The sequence below is a fragment of the Euprymna scolopes genome, chromosome 5, assembly GCF_053919585.1.
Source record: "Euprymna scolopes isolate OS-2025 chromosome 5, ASM5391958v1, whole genome shotgun sequence".
In the NCBI taxonomy this organism is placed as follows: Eukaryota; Metazoa; Mollusca; class Cephalopoda; order Sepiida; family Sepiolidae; genus Euprymna; species Euprymna scolopes.
The window spans coordinates 30,160,123-30,177,180 of record NC_136486.1 but is presented as its reverse complement, the minus strand read 5'-3'; positions in this window follow the sequence as shown (position 1 = coordinate 30,177,180).

The following is a 17,058-nucleotide window of genomic DNA, read 5'->3' as shown; positions in this document are numbered from 1 at the left end:
TAGTGTTCATTTAGATATGGTTCCAAATAGTGTTCCTTTAGATATGGTCCCAAATAGTGTTCATTTAGATATGGCTCCAAATAGTGTTCCTTTAGATATTGCCCCAAATAGTGTTCATTTAGATATGGCTCCAAATAGTGTTCATTTAGATATGGTCCCAAATAGTGTTCCTTTAGATATGGCCCCAAATAGTGTTCTTTTAGATATGGCTCCAAATAGTGTTCATTTAGATATGGTCCCAAATAGTGTTCTTTTAGATATGGTCCCAAATAGTGTTTCTTTAGATATTGTCCCAAATAGTGTTCCTTTAGATATTGTCGCCCTTCATAATGCCCCTGAAATTTATGTCCCCGATAGTAGCCCCCTACTTTAAAGTGGCACTGTCCCTTGTTTGGGGTGAAAATTGATTAAAAAAAAAGTTATTTAATAAAAATAAAGCTGTAGTGTTGTTTTCTTTACGGCGACAACTTTATCGTTCCACCCCGTATTTTCAGCAACAAATAATATTTGATTCAGCAACAAATAATATTTGATTCAGCAACAAATAATATTTGATGGGTATATTGTGTATGCTGAGAAATATAAAATTTCGATTTGAAAAGAAAGATATTTAATCGATAATTTTTGCGACAAACACATATTGATAACAATAGCTGTGATTATAATAAGCGGATTTTATTGAATGTTTGGAACTCCTTCATGGGAAAGAATAATAAAAGGAGAGCAAAACAATTTGAAACAGTTGACTGTCTCGTGCTGACACGTTTACAGTTGTTGTTTTATTGTTGAATGTGGGTGGGGTAAAAACACGTGGGTTGTATGGAATTCTTTTTGCCGGAAATCGTGGACCATAGCTGCCCACTTATTTACCTAAGTAAAGACTCTCTCTCTCTCCCCCTCTCTCTCTCTCTCGTTTTCTTTTTCTTTCTTTCGATTGTTGTATGGATAAATAGATAAGTAAATAGACCGAGAGAAAGAGAGGGAGAGAAAGTAAAAGAGATGCATGGAATTTTAAAGATAGATAGACACATAGATAGATAGATAGATAGATAGAGAGAGAGAGAGACAGAAAGCAGGGGAAGAAAAAGAAAGACAGTGAGAAAGTGTGATAGATAGATAAAGAGGAGGAGAGCTAAATAGTGAGGGCTAGATACTTAGATAAATAGAGAAGAAAGGTTTATTATATAGATAGATACACAAGTAGATAGATAGATAGATAGATAGACAGACAGATAGATAGATAGATAGATAGATAGATAGATGTAGAGAGAATGAAAAATAGGGTGAAAGCTAGATATAGAGAGGAAGAGATAGGTAATGGAAAGATAAAGCGCGAGAAAGAGAGAAGGAAAGGTGGATAGGGAGAAAGAGAGGGGTAAAGAAAATAGATGAATAATAGATGGACAAATAGATAGGTAAATAGAGAGAGAAAGAAAGAGTGTGTGTGCGTGTGAGAGAGCGAGAAAGTGTGTGTGTGTGTGTGTGAGAGAGAGAGAGAGAGAGAGAGAGAGTGATGGGAGGCGTAGTATTACCTAGGCGGCCATGCTTGACAAATGTCCGCTTTTCTTCAGCCATTAACCACTAACAAACACAACTTGAACTTTCTTTTTCTTTTTGACTTTCCATTGATTCCATAAATGGCTAAAGTGAAGACACAACAATGGCGGCGATCGTCTTTTACGCGTAGGAGTTTTGTTTTTAAGAAGAATTACCTGTCGTCTTCTGCGTGGGATTTAATGAGCTATTCATCTAAGTACCTTTAAATACTAAACTTTCTTTCTTTTCTTTCTTTCTTTCTTTTTTCTCTCTTTCGTTTTTTTTCTTATTTTTCTTCTTTTATCTATTTTATTCTTCATATTTCTTTTTTCATCCATTTTTTATTTCTTCTGATTTTTTTTTTACCTTTGCTTCCTGTTTTTTTCTTTCTTATATCTTGTTATTCTTATGGTTCTTCTACATATTATTTATTCTTCTACTTTTTGTGTTTCCAATTTCTTCGTTCTTTTTCTCCTTCTTTATACAGACATCTTTGTTCTTCTTTGCCTCATCCGACTACGTTTCTTTCATTCGTATCTTCTTCTTCTTCTTCTTCTTCTTCTTCTTCTTCTTCTTCCATCATCATTATCATCATCATCATTTTTCTTCCTTCGTTTTTTCTTTTTCATATATTGTTGTTGTTATTCTTCTTCGCGGTTACTCTCGCTTCCAATTTCTCCATTTTTCCATTTCTCCTCCTACTCTTTCATCATCATCATCATCATCATCATCATCATCATCATCATCATCATCATCATCATGTTCTTCTCCTCCATTTCACCATCTTACATTTTTCTTATTTTTCTTTTTGATTTCACACACACACACACACACACACACACACACACACACACACACACACACACACACATATATATATATATATAAAACAGTGGATGTATGTGTGTGCGTGTGTTAATATTTTCTTTTTTACTCATGTTCACCCCTTAGAAAGCATATCGCCACTTGGACGTAAAGGGGCTTCTATTGTGGGCCATGTCAAGATTAACAAGATATTTGTTTATGTTACATTTAAACTTCTGCATATCAGTATAGCCAGGGAAGCAGGCAGTAGGAAGGGAATTCCAAAGTCTAGCTGCTCGAGGGAAGAAACTATTAGAACAGAAGCTTTTTTAGGGACAACAACAGTGAAGGGGTGAGATCTTATTACTAAGCGGATTTGTCGCGGATATGTACATCGAGGGGGTACAAGTGAAACGAGTTCATCAGAACACATAGTTGATAAAGTGGGACTGATTAGATTGACAACTCTTTTTTGGACTTTATCTGAGAGGGAGAAACTAGTAGTAGATGCACCAGCCCAGATGTGGCAACAATACGCCATGCACGGACGAATGGTGGAATGGTAAAGGTACTGGATTAACAGGTTAACTCTTAAACGACTGGTCACATACCACTGGAATTAAAAGAGAATAGTAATTATATACCAAGGAGTGTTTATATCGAGTAAAATCTTTGTTTGGATTGATGACTAACGCGTACAGACATATATCGGCAAGTTGAAATGAGAAATGTTCATTTCCACTGGCCGACAGGTTTTTACTGCTTTCTGCGTATGTTCACAGAAAATTGCTTTCTTCAAGTGTGTTAATATGTTACCATAACAACATCGGTAGAGAACGCTGTTGGACCGTTAAATGTTTTGGTTTCAATTCTAGCTGATGGCACCAAGTTATTTAAATAAAAAAACCTCATTTTGCCATTATTAATTATGAATATCTGTATGATTTTAAATATTTTACGGCAAGCAAAATAAAAATTTGTTTACAGGCTTGGAAAATAAAACTTATCTTTTAATTTCTTATGAATTTTTAACTGTCTTTTAGACGATAAATATTTTTGACAATTATTTTTTGCCAGAAATCCTTCACGAACGAAGACAAAATTCAATGAAAATTTTTTTTTTTTATAAAGTAAATCTTCTACGATAGGGAACAAATTCTAAGTACAGCTTTGATAGAAAAGCTTACTGGAGCTAATGTCAGATTTCTGCGTTTCTTTTCTTTTTTTCCAAGTAATACGTAAATATTGCTCGAGATTCTAAAATTGGTAATATTTATAGTTTAGCCTAACTTTACTGGTGTTATTTTTCTTTAAATTAAATTAGTATCCTCGTTCCTTTTAGATTATTTTAGTTTCTGTAAATAGCTTTTCCTTTACTTTAAATAACTTCGCTCTTTTTCTAGAAATAATTTATCCTTCCCGTTTTTGTAAAGAAATAAAACGAAGAACTCACTGTATATGTTTTCGTCTTTATTCATTTATCGACTATATAAACAAATATTAATTTCAAACGAAAATTCTAAAGTTTTAGAATGCGTGTGTTGTTTTTCAAAAAGTTTTCCTTACACATTTACTAATTCAAATGTTTTAAAGAAAATTATGACAACACAAAATAAGGGTTTATTTAAAAAAAAATAGAAATTTTCGTCATTAAAAAACATAAATAAATAATCATTAAATTTTGAGAAAACAAATATTAATCTCAATAAAACTTTTTAAATAATTGGTCTCTCTGACTAAAATACGAAATTTTAGGTATTTTTCCCCATTAACTACAACTCACCGTTCATATCGGAAATTTCGACTTTTATAAGTTTTCGATTATGCTTACAACGGATATGACAGTTTAATTTGGGGCTGATAAGTAGTTTAGCAGATATGAAAATATTTATTGTCCAACGTAAAAACTAATGTAATCCCTGGCAACAATTTTTTTCACAATCGAAGAATTACTAATGCGCATGCGTAATGGCTTTCGAAATAAACACTCCACCCTCCTAATATTAAGAACGGCTTTCGGAATAAACGCCCTTAATCTCTCCATGTTAAGAATGACTTTCGCAATAAACACCCCCAACCTCCTTATGTTAAGAACAGCTTTCGGAATAAGCACCCCATTTTTTCCATTAGGGAAGATTAAAAAATATTTTCGTTTTCGTCTGCTTCAGTTACACGCATGCCCATTACATATTACTCGATTGTTAAAACAAAATGGCTGCCATGGATCACATTAGCTTTTACGTTGGATATCATATGTTTTCTCAACTTATGTTTTAAAACAACTTATCAGCCCCAAATTTAACTGTGATATTCGTTGGCAGCATACCCGCAAACGTTTTCAAGTCGACATTTAAAATCCAAAAACCGCCACGAGATTGAAATCCACCAATCAGAGGTTGACACGAAAGCAATCGTTCAAACATAATCATTATTTTTAAACGAAATTCAATCAAATTTGAATTTGCTCAAAAACAATAAATTTTATAAGCGCAGGTAGAAGTGCCAAGCGGCAGTTGCCAAGTCATTAACATTGTGTAAGTATAATTCTATTATTTTAAATTACATTATTAATATTTAATTATGACATTACTATAAGGGATCTTAAAATGTTAAAGCAGAGAGATAGGTCTAACAGAACGTCATAGTCTGCAATAAGTAGTTTATCTAGTGAATAAAATGCTGCTGTCCTTTCTTCTTCCAGATTTCTTTCTTACCATTTAAAATGTGATCAGAAAAATCGGCACTTCTGCAATACTACGTGGTAACCACGTTGTTGGTTTTCAGTTTGGAGAATATTATTATGAGGACACTTATTTGAACATCACTTTGCAGCATTGGATCAATAACATTGAATAGAGATATTCAATTGCACAAATTACCCTGTATCCAGACTGTAAATCCAATTGTTAGCATGATGACTAAGGTTTTCCCAGATATTGCTCTAAATTACTGCAATGTTCGATGGCTTCGTGAAATGGCAATATTCGCCCCTAGAAATGATGCTGTTGATAATTTTAATCTTTTACAAGAGTTATCGATCATTTGATTGTGTTATTACCGAAGATCAGGCAGTAGAATTTTCTGTATAATTCACTACAACCGCCTAAAATACCACATCCGAACCTGATATTGAAAGAAACAAGCTCCATTTATATTATTAAGAAATGCTGATCCCCATAAACTGCGTAATGGCACGTGGTTAGTAATAAATTCTTTGAAAATTAATTTTCTGTGAACCATAATAATAACTGGAAAATTTAAGGATGAAATAGTGTCAATTTCTCGGATATTCCTTATTCGTTCTGACATGCCATTTCAGTTCAAGTGTTTACAATTCTCAATAAAAAATGAGTTTTTCCATGTCTATAAATAAAGCCTAAGGACAAAGCCTCAAATTTGTTTGACTTAATCTTCAGATATTGCTTTTCTCAAGGCCAGTTGCATGTTCGTTGCTCACGCATTAAAGTCCTACATTTACACACCTGTTAGGGGTACGTTTACCGGTGTTCAGATATGAACTGCTTGAAACTAAATTTTAATTATTTCATTAACAGAATAGATTGCTAATGTCATCTTTATATGTATTGTACATTAAATAGTTAAAAGAAAAGGAGATTTAACAATTTTCAGATATGCATTATAATATGAAATAATAATTGAAATTCTTATATTATATTTACAAAAAAGAAGTAACAGATTAGACGAGAAAAAGGATAAGGGCTACTAGCGAGACCCCTATAAAATAAAACGCATCTACTGCCCCTTCCTTATTGGGGATGTGGAACAAGAAGCCATTATGAGTTAATGTTTCGTTTAATCAATTAGATAATTACATATGAGGACTGAATATTAAAATATATATACAACCTGGCAACGCCGCGTACTTCAGTTAGTATACATATATATGAATATATATATATATACTAGCTGAAGTACATATTCATATATATATACATATATATATATATGTATATATATACATGTATATATATGTATATATACATATATATATGTATATGCATGTATATATATATTTCTATACAAATATGTTTTTTCCAATTATATTTCACCTTTTATTAATACGAAATCTTTAATTTATAAAGCTCAATATAATTACAGAGCATGTAACAAATAAATGACAAAAGTCTATATTCCAAGTTTTTTTTTTTGATAGGTGCTATTTATGTTGAGGAGTTTAGAGCAGAATAGATTCATTGATTGAAATAATAATTAAATGAATGATTTTGCGCTACGAAACAGGTGCTGTCAAGAATTGTGAATGTAAACGTACTTAAAGGAATTAATTTTAAGATGGTCAACATCAGGAAACTAAGATGAAGACTTTTGTCATTTGTTATATGTATATATATATATATATATATATATATATATATATATATATATATATATATCTTTCCGCGTCGTTCTTATTAATATTATAATTTTATTAGCATTTTTTTCTTTTATCGTTTTATTTTTCATCATTCTTGTATGTATGCTACACAATTTCCTTTCTACTTCTTTTCAAATGAGTCATTATTAGTTGTACAGGGTTAAACGATAAAATTGTTGCCCTAGAAAAGGTGACATGATTTCATTTCCCTTTGATTAAAACCGGTTTTCTTTTTTTTTATCACAGATCATCTACTAGTTGGTTAGTTGCGTACAAATCCTACGAGCCTTCTATCATGTGTGAAAGTGACACAATGTTCATCGAGCGAGATCGGAGATGCGCCGCTGTACAAATCATGCTCTCTGTTGATCCATTTTGCGACAACAGTATCATTGCCAGCACCCCCAAAATGCAAATCCGGACGGTTGCACGATTGCGGGCACAGTTCAACGAAGTTTTCGGTCACGGTTATGGTCTTTGGTGTAGTTTTAAGTGAGGGCCACATCATGCCACCAAACGTTTCGAAGTCGGCTTAAAAGTACCCGGATGTACTGAAGAGTGGTGATTCCACTGGTACAATTACGCGGCTGCTGGCAAACCCTGGATGTGGCAGCAGGACTCGATGCAAGTCCAAAGAAACTAAGGCTTGGCTTTAGAAAGAGGTGCTACGACTTAGTAACCTTCTCTTACTGGACTCCTATTTTCCCGATCTGAATTCACTTGACTGCTTCGTTTGATCATACATCGAGAACATTACGAATATGATCTTCGACAACACCAAAGCCAGCCTGATCGCCGCCATCCACCGAATATTCGCCGATCTCCCGCCTACACTTGTGAAAAGGCATGCTCCCAGTTCTGGATCCATATAGAGACGGTGATTGAAGCTGAACGCAAGTACATTGAATAGATTAAGCTCTACTATATGATCAAGTTACCTGATTTGATTTTTCTATAAAAGTTTTAATATAAAAATTATAGTCTTGTTTTCTTTGAGTGACAAATTTATCGTTCCACTCTGTAGTTGTAAGATAAAACCACCGTGAAAACTCCACAGTGCTTTTTTGTTTGTTTACTTGCCTCCCCACAAGGGCGGAATTGGACATGAGGTCGATTATGAATTTAGGGGGAAACCAGCTCCCCAAAAGGGGCACTCTGGTCAATAACAAAAATATAAATTGTATCAGTATTGAAGGATTTCTCCTCCATTAGCCAAGACCAAAAAAGGAGGGATTTAAGTCACTGGAATGCTGAAACTGATACTACACTAAGAAATTTGTGTTGAAGCAATGGTTGCCTAATCAATAACCGTGTTAATGTTTTTATTATGTATTATTTTCGAAAAGCTGCTGAAACAGTTTATGATTTAAACATGACTTTATTTCAAGTATATTTTAAGCAGTTGGTTACGGGATATGAAGTCAGTCCCGGAAATTACTCAAACCGTTTACGATTTAAACATTACTTTATTTCATATATATTTTTAACAGTGGGGTGGGGAATATTAAATCAGTCCCGAAAATGGGTGGAAACCATTTACGCATTACACATCACTTTATTTAATGTGTATTTTTAACATTGGGGTGGGAAATATGAAGTCGGTTCCGGAAATGGCTGCAACCATTTACGTTTTGGACATTACTTTATTTAATGTATATTTTTAACAGTAGGGTGGGAGATAAGAAGTCTGTCCCGGAAATGGCTGAACAGTTTACGATTTATACATTACTTTATTTCATGTATATTTTCAACAGTGGGTTGGGGATTATAAGTCAGTTCCAGAAATGGCTGAAACAGTTTACTATTTAGACATTACATTATTTCATGTATATTTTTAGCAATGGGTTTTGGATATAAAGTCGGTCCCGGAAATGGCTGAAACAGTTTACTATTTAGACATTAAATTATTTCATGTATATTTTTAGCAGTGGGTTGGGGATATAAAGTCAGTCCCGAAAATGGCTGAAACAGTTTACGATTAAAACATTACTTTATTTAATGTATATTTTCAACAGTGGGGTGGCGGATATGAAGTCAGTCCCGGGATTGAATGAGATATGCAAATATATACTATCAGAAAGCGTCGCCCACTATTGAATGAGATAGGTGGAAAACATATAGTAGCAAAATACCCAGCGTCGCCCGGGATCGAATGAGATAGGTGAATGATATATATTAGCAGAATATGCGGCGTCACCTAAGATTGGATAAGATAGGTGAAACATATATACTATGAGAATACCCAGAATTGATTGATTTGTTTGTAGTGAAATAACCAACCCAAGCAATGTATCAAAGTTATTATTTAAGTAAGGGCAGGCGACACAGAGGGTTAAAGTTATGAAAATTATTGTCAAAATTAGTAACATATCCAAGAATTATGAAAAATGTAATATGTTATTTAATGCATTAGTGTGTTTGCAATGAAATAATCAGACTAGACAATAAATCAAAGTTATTATTTTAGTAAGTGGGTCGATGATGTGGGTTAAAATGATGAAAAATGATTGTCGACATTAGTAACATATCCAAGAATTATGAAAAATGACAAAATGTGAGTTAATTGATTGGTGTGTTTGAAATGAAATAATCATCCCAGATAATATATCAAAGTTATTATTTTAGTAGTAGGAGATTGACAATGTGGGTTAAAATATTAAAAATAATTGTCGAAATGAGTAACATATCCAAAAATTAAGAAAAATGATTAAGTGTGAGTTAATTGATAGTTGTGTTTTTTATGAAATAATCAGGCCAGACAATATATCAAAGTAATTTTTTAGTAAGAGAGGGCGACGAGAATGGTTTAAATTATAAAAAATTATTGACGAAATTAGTAACATATCCAAGAATTACGAAAAATTACGAAATTTGATTTAATTGATTGGTGTGTTTATAATAAAATAATCAGCCTAGACAATATATCAAAGTTATTATATAAGTAAAGGGAAAGGAGATAAGGAGGGCTTAAATTATGAAAAATTATTGTCGAAATTAGTAACATATCCAAGAAGTACGAAAAAATGATGAAATATTAGATAATTGATTGGTGTGTTTCTAAGGAAATAATCAGCCTAGGCAATATATCAAAGTTATTATTTAGTAAAGAGGGAAGGGCGAAAATGTTGGTTAAAATGATGAAAAATGATTGTCGAAATAAGTAGCATATTTAAGAATTATGAAAAATTCTTAAATGTGATTTATGTTTGTAATAAAATAATAAGCCCACACAATATTTCAAAGTTATTATTTTATTAAGGAGGGGCGATAATGTGGGTATAAATTATGAAAAATGATTGTCGAAATTAGTAACATACCCAAGAATTATGAAAAATGATGAAATGGAGGTTAATTGATTAGTGTGTGTAATGAAATAATCAGCCCAGCAAATGCATCAAAGTTATTATTTTAGTAAGGTTGGGCGACAACGTTGGTTTAAATTATAAAAAAAAATATTGTCGAAATTAGTAACATATCCAAGAATTACGAAAAATATTATTATCATCATTATTATTATTGTTATTATTATTATCATTATTATTATCATAATTATTATTATAATTATTATTATTATTATAATTATTATTATTATCATTGGTATTATTGTTATTATTATCATTATTATTATCATTATTATTGCCTCACATGGAGCTTTCACAGAAGTCAGCAAACGATCGGTTTGGAGACCTGTTGTATTCTCTGGAAGCTGAGTGACAACAAGTCTCCCCAGACGTACAGCTCTCTCCACCTCCTTCGATAGTATTTGCAAATAAATTTGCGTCATCGCAACAGCCGCATACCATTGATTTCTCGCTTGTAGTGGCCATTGGTTTATACTGGAATTTGAGTGGCACTAAGATCCCAGCTCTCTTCGCGCTTGTCCAGCGGAGGTCTGGCCAGCGCTCTCTCCTCGGTTTTTTCATCCTCCTTGACCCTTCTCAGCCCTTTGGTATCACTTTTCTATTGGGGGGGGGCAATGATGAGACAATAGGGGGATGAATGATGGTGGTGTAGAACTTGTAGATATGTAGCTTCGGCGTTCTTCATTCCCTGTAACGTTTCTTTGTTATATTGTCTCGTGTTATTCCCCACATTCTAGGGTTTTCCTTAACATTTCAGCCGTTTTCATTATCATTAGGCGTTGTACTTTTGCAGTTATTATTCTGATTCCAATTTCTGCCATTCTTTTTTCGAAGTTTTTCGGAATTGTTCCTAGGGCTCCTTCTATTATCCGTACTATTTGCTGTTTTCTTGTGTTTTATCGATCCTTGCTTTGTATATGGTTGGTTCGTATCGAGTTATCTTGTGCTGTAGTTATTAGAGATTCAGTTTCTCGGTTTATATGCCCTTTTCGCATTCATGTCCCGGTGTTTTCGGTATTCTCATCTTTTGTCATTCTTATGAATCTTCTGTGGAGTTGTTTCTCTTCCCATTTCTCCTTTCTCGTTTTGTCTTTTGTCTCTTTATTTTTTGTTTTGTTGTTTTTCTCCGTGTCATAATTATCCTTTCAGTGTTTTGCATTATGTATTTTTCTAGTTCTTTTTTTTGTGTCCTTCACACACTCTTCTATACAGATCAGTCCTCTCCCGCCGTCTTTCCTTTTCACGTAGAGTCTGTCAATGTAGTCCTTTTGATGTAGTGCATTATGTATGGTCATGAGTTTCCTGGTTTTCTGGTCGAGCTGTCTCAGTTCTTTTTTTGTCCATCGTATAAACGGTCCAGAGTATCTTACTAGTGATTCTGCCCATGTATTTATACATTTTATTAGGCTTCTTCTATATAATTTCGTTTCCAGGAGTTTTCTTGTTCTCCTGAGGTATTCCTTTCCAATTTTCTCTTTCATTTCTGTTGCTCTGATAGTGTCCGCTTCCAGAATTCCCAAGTATTTATAGGCGTGTTGTTCTCATAGTGCTCTCATTTCTGTTTGGTTGGGTAGTTCCATGCCTTCTGTCGTTTCCAGTTTTTCCTTTTTTATAACTAGTAGTGTGCACTTTTCTATTCCAAATTCCATTTGGATATCTTGGTTGAAGATCCTGGTAGTGTTAATTAGTGTCTCTAGCTCCTTTTCGGCCCTTGCAAAAAAGTTTCAGACCGGCCATGTACATCAGGTGGTTCATTTTTTCCTCTGTATTGAGGAACTTGTATCCGGCTTTGCACTTTCTCAGAATACTATTCAAGGGCATCATGGTTATGATGAACAGTAATGGTGATAATGAGCCTGTTATATGTTGTCCATCAGCTGTCAGTTCTAGTCTCCATGTTTTCATTGCATTTTCTATTATATTGGTGATCCCACTTGGTATTTTATAAATTTTTAGGCATTCTATTATCCATGCTTGGCGGATCCTGTCGTACGCTTTTTTGTAGTTTATCCATGTCATGGCTAAATTTTTCCTCTTCCTTTTTACCTCCTTTAGGATCTTTTGATCAACATATAGCAGATCATGTGTTCCTCTTTCCCTTTTTGGCGTCCTTTCTGTTCCTCGGGGATGAGTCCACGGTTATTCAGGGAGTGGTAGATTTGTTCCCCCAGCTGTGCTGTCAGTATCTTCCACATGGTGGGTAGGCACGTGATTGGCCTATAGTTGCTGGGGACGGTTCCTTTCTCCGTGTCCTTCTGTAGCTGTGTGGTTCTACCTTTTGTCACCCACTCTGGCACGTTTGCTTCCTGTATACAACTTCTCAGGTTTTGGGCTAGCCTTTCGTGTAAGGTTGTGAATTTTTTGAACCAGTATGCATGTATCCCGTCGTGTCCTGGTGCTGTCCAGTTAACCATTTTTCCTATGGTTTTCTTTAGGGGTTACTTGCTGATTTCATTCACTGTTCCTTCTTCTATTTGTTGTAACTCTTCTTTCATGTCTTTCAGCCAGTCGGCATTTCTATTGTGATCTCGTCGCTCTTCCTATATTTTACTCCAGTAGAGTTTTGCTTCTGTCGGATTTGGTTGGTCTTTTTTTGTTTTTCCTCCATTCACATTTTGGTAGAATTGGCGTTCATAAGTTTCAAATGTTCTGTTTTGTTTGCATTGTTCTATATCGTCTCAATCTCGCTTCTTTTGCTTTTATTTTTTGGTCCAGTTCTTCAGGTTTCTTGTTTAGCCTCTCCCTGTCAGTTACATTTCCAATAATCCGTTTTCTCCACATTTTTTTTTCCTGTTGATCATTTTGGATTCTTTTTTATGTTTCTGTATTTTGGTTTCTAGTCTTATTTCCCATCCAGGTTTTGTTGGTCCGCTTGCCCCCGGTTGTTTTTCTGATTTGAGATTCATACTTACCATTTTGGCGCCTGCGTAAATTAGGTTGTTTAAGTCTGTGATTGTGTTTGTTGGGATGTGTGGGATGAGCTTGTTAACCTTCTCTGTTCTTGTTTTTAATTTATTCTGATCTTGGTTATTTAACGACGGAAGTTTTGTTTTTCCCTCGTTCATGAACTATGTTATTTTATTTATTTCATTTGCTTCATTCTCTGTTAGTTCTGCTTCATTGTTCTCGGTCTCAACGTTAGTCGTCTTCGGTCTTCGTAGTTCTTGGGCCTTTGGTGTTTTTATTGGTGAGGCTTCAACTTGTGGGTTTTTTTCTACGGGAAGTTCCGTTGGGGAGTGTTTCGTGTTCAGTTTCATCATTTATGTTTCTCTGAATTTCTTATAGTTCTAGTTTAGAGAGCCAACCTCTCTTGAGTATCAGTCTTGCTTGGTTCGCAATTCTTAGTTCTGTCGCTTGATGGTCACTGGAGAGGTCCAATAGTTCTTTCATTCGTTTCCGATAACCTCCATATTTATATTCAGGATGACTTCTATAATAGCATTCCATTACGAGTCTATTCTCTTTTGTTGATTATTATTATTATTATTATTATTATTATTATTATTATTATTATTAATATTATTATTGCTGTTATTGCTGTTATTATTATCATTATTATTATTATTATCATTATTATCATCATCATTATCATTATTATTATTGTTATTATTATCATTATTATTATCATTATTATTATTGTTATTATTATAATTATTATTATCATTATTATTATTATCATTATTATCATTATTATTATCGACATTATCATTATTGTTATTATTATTGTTATCATTATCAGTATTATTATCATTATTATTATTATTATTATTATTATTATCGTCATTATTGTTATTATCATTATTATTATCATTATTATCATCATAATTATTATTATCATCATTATTATTACCTGCTTATTAAGACGAACAGCTATTGGAGGATAAGGGTTTCTGAAATGATTGTCAGTTGAAAAATATAGACAACCATGGAAGCATTCATCAATGATATGAACTTCTTATTCACGGTACGGGTTATGACAAGTATTTGTTAACATTGGATATGAAGACAAAAAAATTATAATCAAGAGGAAAGCTGTCTAATGGCAATGCATTCCAGAGGCATGTTATCCTGGCAAAATATCCGTCTATTAAAATTCTGCCTTATACTGGGCACATGGATGGAGAAACAGGCTTTTTTTTTTCGATATGATAGAAAAACCAGTGTTTGCTGTGAATGCCTTTATGCCTTGAATAACTGAAACGGTAAATGATGAGCATTTCGACTCACGCAACCTTGGTCTAACAAATGTTGTACATATTAATGATTGCATCTGGATTTTTCTTTATTCTCTATTTCGGTTTGTTGAAAGCTTTAACTTTGTTGGCACGACATCAAACAATTTCTTTCCCTCTTTGTTTGAAGAGTTGTTCTTACTCGTGTATGCCGTTAGGATAGATAAAATATCTAATTCTGAATTATCGTAAAAACGGAAATATGTAAAAGCGAGCCGGAAATAATTACCATATAACATGTTGGCCGACAATCTCTATCTTTACTATTTTATAAAAGGAACTTTGTCTGTGTGTTTGTTTGTCTGTGTGATTGTTTGTCTGTGTGTTTGTCTGTGTGTTTGTTTGTCTGTGTGATTGTTTGTCTGTGTGTTTGTTTGTCTGTGTGATTGTTTGTCTGTGTGTTTGTTTGTCTGTGTGTTTGTTCGTCTGTGTGATTGTTTGTCTGTGTGTTTGTGTTTGTGTGTGTGTGTGTGTGAGAGAGAGAGCGTTCTCTATGGACTCGAAAACGGCTGAACCGATTTTTATGAAAGTTCAGTCGAAGGTACTTTATGTGACTGGCAGTGTTCTTAGATAGATTTTATATCGGAATTAAAAAAAAGATAAGTATCGATAATCGATAATCGAAATAATCTGATAAAATAAAGAACAGGCAATGTTAAAAAAAAAAAAGTTAACACCTTACACAAGCCAACATCACGAGTGCATTTGAGAAATTGTATTACCACAAAAGCAGAAACGCCCAGTATATAAACAACAGGCTTTTTTATATGACAGATGCGTGTTCGAAATGAATGCGTCTCTTTAAAGCATAATTGAACCATAATACTTGACTCTTTCGTTTTAAGCGTAAATTTAAGTCATTATAACTACAAAAGCGGAAAGGCCGGGCATATAACAGTATGTTCTTTAGTACGACTGAGGCGCGTTTAAAATGAATGTTTCTGCTTAGAACAAAATTGAAGCATGATACTTGATTTTTGTATTTAAAACTTTAATTGAAGCCATTATATATAAAAATAATTTGATAAAATCGACAGTAGTTTCTCTACAGTGCAATGAAAACTACAATGTATTATGGACTAAGTAAGGCATGTAAAGCTTCTTCCCATAGTTCCAACTAGAGCAGGCAATTAATTTATTTGATTGAAAAAAAAAATGACGATTTCACCGATTTTGATGACAATAAAAATATGGAAGTTTGAAACATTCGTTGATCGGGCAACGTTGGATCTCCCCGCTCATCATATCATATAAAAAACTGTTCAGAGACACAGGAAAACCGAGAAAATAATGGCTGTCCACATTTAGATGTGGCAAATAATCATGTCACTAAACCACAACAATGGGGGAATAAAAAAACCCTACATCCAAGAGGAATCTTTCAAGACAATACGCTTTTCTTGTCTGATCCGCTATATAAGCTACCGCCAGAGAGAGAGAGAGAGAGAGAGAGAGAGAGAGAGAGAGAGAGAGAGGAAGAGAGAGATACAAAGAGAGAGTTAGAGAGAGAGAGAGACAGAGAGACAGAGAGAGTTAGAGACAGAGAGACAGAGAGAGAGAGAGAGATGGGACCATTAAAGTATTCAAATTAACAATTACAGAATAAGCTACCGCCAGAGAGAGAGAGAGAGAGAGAGAGAGAGAGAGAGAGAGAGAGAGAGAGTTAGAGAGAGATACAGAGAGAGTTAGAGAGAGAGATACAGAGAGAGAGAGAGAGATACAGAGAGAGAGAGAGTCAGAGAGAGAGAGAGAGAGAGAGAGAGAGATGGGACCATTAAATTATTCAAATTAACAATTACAAAATTATTGTTGGTGAACAAGAAATACAAATAAAGAATAAGTTTTGGCCTTCGGGACAAGATCAAAGTGTAGTATCTGTTCCGGCAGATGCTGCACTTAAGATAATTTGTACCAGTCAATGGAGGGGAAACCCTCTATACTGGGACAATTATTATTTTTGGGAACCAGAGTGACCCCTTTTAGGGGAGCTGGTTTTTACCTCACATTAAAAACGGCCTTGTGCCTAATTTGCTCAGTGGGGGAGCAAATAAATACCATCTGTTCTTCAGATGTTCCTCTTCAATTTCTTGTTCTCTGTCAGTGGAGGGGAAATCCTTCACGACTGGGACAATTTTAATTTTTGTTCCTTTTCTCCACGTTAAAAAACGACCCTGGTGTCTAACTCTGTCCCGTGGGGAGGCATTGTAAATAGGAATAAAGAATACAGAGAGGTATTTCCTTATTCCATAGTTTCATAACTCTGAATTTATTCTTCAAATAAAGTAGCTAAAATATTCATAAGTTGTTTGTTAGCGCAACAAATTGAAAACTACAAAGTTCGAAGGAAAGTGATGCTTGAAAAAATAAAGATGAAAAAAAAAAAAAAAAAAAAAACATCCAAAAACATAATTACTTAAATTGTTGTCCATCTAGATCTAAATAAATGATATTAATAATAAAACAATAATATTCAATCCAGGAAATTAACCTAAAAATTGGTAAAATCAATAAATCTACAGTGTTTGTATGTGTATATTCGCTGACTTGGTGTAAGAATGATCAAATCGATCGATCTTTGGTTCTTGTGAAAATTTCTACTAGACTACTGGGACACGCAGTTAATGCAGATAATAAGAGATTACAAGTTCAAAGTTCGATTTGGCGTTTACATCGGGAGGGTGTAAATTTACCACAAAATTTTTCCATGGCTAAAAATAAATATTAATATTTA